The 4625-nt window shown below is 28.7% G+C and overlaps 1 long non-coding RNA gene across 1 annotated transcript in view; it reads left to right on the top strand.

Annotated features, from left to right (window-relative positions):
* The window catches only part of LOC110264502, a 2739-nt gene continuing 1027 nt past the window's right edge, over nt 2914–4625 (top strand). The window contains exons 1-3 of the long non-coding RNA XR_002350679.1: nt 2914–3458; nt 3944–4043; nt 4477–4559. This is a non-coding gene — a long non-coding RNA (uncharacterized LOC110264502). The remainder of the gene's footprint in view (nt 3459–3943; nt 4044–4476; nt 4560–4625) is intronic.

Genomic DNA, 4625 nt, shown 5'->3' with positions numbered 1-4625 from the left:
ACTCACCTTAACTTAATAAAAAATTACTAATAAATACAGTGACATATTCATGACAAATCTTAAGTTGTTATTGTTGTAAGTAAATTTTAAAAATAGTTCAAAAATACAATTAAAAATAAAAAATTAATTTACAAAAGATTCTTGTTAGTTGTTACATCATTATTTTCATGTACTATAAAAAAAAAACTAGATTTTTTTTCTACTAAATTACAAAAACTAATTTTGCATTTGAGAAAATATTTATCTTCCATTATTAGTATTTTTTAGGGGTTAAAAATAACAATTATATTTAATCACTTTTTAAATAGGTAGAACACAAATAAAATAAAATGTTTACTTCAAAGTTTGCGACAAAAATAATATATTATCCCAATAATAAACATATTCTTTGTTTTTTTTGGGTTTTGGTCATGATAATAAACTTATTCTTGAATGCTTTGGTGGTGTTCAGAATTGGTCTGTTCGCTAGCATCAGGTTCTTTTGTGGAATCGGATTCGCTTGCAGGCTCAGTGGATTTCTGCCATTACACTTTTATTATTTTTGCTTTTTGTTTTCTATTTTTTTTTTCCTTTTTCGTGGTTGGGGTCATTAGACTTATTCAGAAGGACTAAGCTTTAACTGGTTCACCCAATTTTTTCCCTGTATTTTCGTTTCAGGCCCAACTAGCATACATTCAGCGGCCAGCAATTTTATCAAATTCTGGCCAGCATGTAACCATCAAAGAAGAGTGAGCCATTGGATGAAATCTCACATTAATCTCGCACCATTAAAAGCCTCATTGATGACTATTTGATGGCTATAAATCCTAAATGTTGCTGGCCCCTAGCATTCCTCTTCTCCTAATACTTTAGGGTATCTTCGAATGCGATTTTTTGTTTTTTACGTACCAGAAGATCTATGCCATGCACGGGTGAAAGATCTTTGTTTGCTAAAATTTTTCTATTGGATCCTGTTCATAAAAAATATTTTATTGTAATTTTATTTAAAAAATTCAAAAAAAAAATCTTAATTATATCATTTTTAACAAAAAATACGATAAAATTTGACACTTAATATACCAAAATATCATGGTTTGAATAATTTTTTTAAAAAGAAGCATAGTTTAAAGATGGTACGGTTGACTTGAAGTAAACTTTTTCAAACTAAAATATTAATCACGTATTTAGATTATTTCTATATGTCATATATTTTCTTGTAAAATTGTAACATAAAAAAACGCCTATATCAGCTTTTTTTATTAATTAACTATTAAGATTATTTTTCTTTATAGCCATGCCAATTCAAAATTTGAATTATTTTTTTTATTTGTATAATTATGCTAACTTAATAGTTAATATATACCTAATTATGTGTTTCAAAAACTAATTATTTCAATTTAAAAAACTATAAAATCTCAAACAAACGTCAAAAGTAAAAAATATAGTCATGGTGATCAATTTTACAAGTTTATGATCATTAGTTTGGCATAAATTGAAATAGAATAATCAAGCAAATATAAAATAAATATGAAGTGTAATCGTATTGCCTCTATAAAGATATTTTAAAAAATTAATTTTGATTTTGATAATATAGGACAAAAAAAATTAAAATACCAATAATATCATACTATCACAAAAAATGGGATATTATGCTGTATATATTTAGATTAGGAATTCAATCTTAAACTGAGACAAAATACATGAAGAACAAACCTGTTTTCTACAACTTTTTTGAATAAATCAACTGATATTCTAGATCATTTAATATTTTAAGGACAAGTGTAAAAATGCAATCAAAGAATACTTCAAAATTCTAAAGTACAATAAATCCAACCCATATGTTAAATATAACAATTAACAGACAATAAATAATTGAAATTTTTGGTATAATAAACCTTCCTCCTAAAAGTTCCTATCAGTGGCACCAAAATTAAGATCTATTCTACAAGTATTGTCATGACGACTGGTGACCAATTTATTGGTTCTACAACAACCACCTCTAGTTCTCTTATGGAGAGCCATGGTATGCATAGAAGAATCAAGGTCACCACCAACATTAGTACAACATTTAAAGTGTGAGAATTATAAGGTTACCGTCGACTAAGATTTAATAGAACAAATAGAAATCTTAGCAACAACAAATTTACCATACACAAAAATTATTACCCACCACACCAATTTATATATTCATCTATTATCTTAAACCCTGTATATGACAATCTTATCATCACTTAATGCAACAAACTGTGGGGTCAATTCTGGCATGTGAAAAAAAAACATGACATTTAAGATGTCTTAAAAGTGTCGAGAACTTGATACAATAAAATTTCAATTCACCCTTAAATGATATAGAACTTTTAACACCATATTTTTCATTTGAACTGTCATCTTGCAAGCATTTTCACCAAGCAACTAATCATATTCCAACCCATATTTTGTAGCATAGAAAAATATCAAGTATCAATTGGCATGCTTAAGATAAAAGAAATTGCAATTCAAAAGTAAAGTCGCTAAGACTCAGTGAGCTCATGGAAGTAAAATACACTTAAATCTGTTTATCATTGCCCTTTTAATACTCCTAGACTCTTAGTTGTGGATAGTTGATTATAAATCTGAGAGTCAAAATCCCATCCTAAATCAACAATAAGCTCCTCATCAGCTCTCTTATTAATTGGAGTTTCATTCTTGGTCCTCATCACAGATTCAATAAGTGATAACTAACAAAATTTTCTAAAAAATGTAAAAAAATATTATCAAATAAAATTAAAATCGTAATTTTAAATTTATTAGATTAGATTATATTATCACTCCAAAATTCACAGACTAATTAATCCTAATAATAACCCAAACCAAACATATAATTAACCATGGCTTTGCAAAATAAGAATGTGAGATAGATTATTTGATAAAAAGGCACAAATAATTAACTGTAGTGGAATTCATTTATATCTATCAAGTTGTTGAATTACAGTTGCCAACTTGCCATTATGATCATGCATGCTAAATCTATCTATTAATATATAATAAGCAACTAGTGCATGCTTATTTGCTTGAGAAGTGTACATGTCCCTTACATGACAAGTGTATAGCTTATTTAATTGCCAGATGACAGCATGAGAGGTCGACAAATAGAAGAGCAAGATAAATGGATAAAAAGGTCTTTGCAATGTAGATAATTCCAAACTATTCGAAGCATTCAAAATATTACACAGTAGATCTTCATTCTCTTTAAATAGGTTTTCCCACACTCTTACCAGGTTACCATTTGATAAAAGAAACCTTTACTTTACCACTTTTTGGTCATCAAAAGCTTCTTTGTACCTGAAAAAATGGAAGAACAATATGATTTAGTAATTGACGTGAATCCCAGAAAGCTACAATAACATTTCAAAGTGTATGTTGTTAGAATATGAAAAGTTCCAAGCAAGTACAATGAGAGAGAGATCGGTTCGATTGAAATGATTCTACGAGATATTAAGGTATCATTAAATACAATGGCTTATTTATTCTCAATGTATTTGTTTATTTACTTTTAGTGGTGTGATTGAAAAATCTATAATCATACCATACTCAATTTGAAAATGGTTTGCATTATTGAAACATGGTGGCAGAATACATTGCACTATTCCAAGGGGGTTAGTAAAAAAAATGGAGTAGTATTTTTGTTGAGTTTCAAATGTATATAATGACTAATTTCATAGTCTTCGACAACAAGACGAAGGAGAAAAATAGTATGAGTAGGATGTGTTGACATTTTCTCAAAGAATTCAGGTGAATCATGTCCAGAATCCTAGCTTCTCTCTTGATGCTTTCTGACTTAAGTCCTTTGTAGATCTACTAACAACTGATAAAATAGAAAATTTTGAGATGTTTGGTGAGTCTTCTTTATTCTTTATGCATTTATTGCATGTCACAGTAGAGTGACAACTTTACAAATATCTCATACAAGATTTCTTATTTGTAGACCTCATTGGCGAGATTGTTGGTAAGAAAGATCTTAGAAATCTGATTACTAGCAAAGGGAGGAAGGTCAAGCGGCTGGTCGTCATTCTTCAAGACCTTGAGTATGTATTATGCAAATCTCGATAACATTTCATACAGAAAAGTCATTTTTGGGTCATTTTCGTGGTGACAAACTCTTTGCCTTTGTTATTTTATACTTAGGAACAATAGGATGAATTGTATTTTGTTTGGTAAGTTGGTTGACCATCTTCTACCTCATTTTGAAGATGGTAGACATGAACCATTTATTGTGGTCCTATAATATTTCAAAGCAACTAGATGGAATGAGAAAATATCTGTTCAAAGCAACTTTGAAATCTCCAAAGTTCATGTTAATCCAAAAATAACAGAAGTTATCAACTTTAAAAGCAAGTTAAAGGGTTTGATTAACCATATTTTTTTGGTGAACATTTCTATAACTGATGTTTTCCTACATTCACCATTATGTTTAAGTATTTTGATGAATTGTTTAATGTGGTATCTAATTTTTATTAGGGTTTGCCTGGCTACAACAACTCGGTCGATATTTTGGGGTTGTGATTAATCTTACGAGCGATACTGATACTTATCTTATTGTGGTTAGTTAATTACATAGTTGATAATAGTCTTTTAGGTAGCATATGATGAAAATTAAGTGTTGTATT

This window comes from Arachis ipaensis, chromosome B07 (assembly GCF_000816755.2).
Source record: "Arachis ipaensis cultivar K30076 chromosome B07, Araip1.1, whole genome shotgun sequence".
NCBI lineage: Eukaryota > Viridiplantae > Streptophyta > Magnoliopsida > Fabales > Fabaceae > Arachis > Arachis ipaensis.
This window is presented reverse-complemented; position numbering and strand designations above follow the sequence as displayed.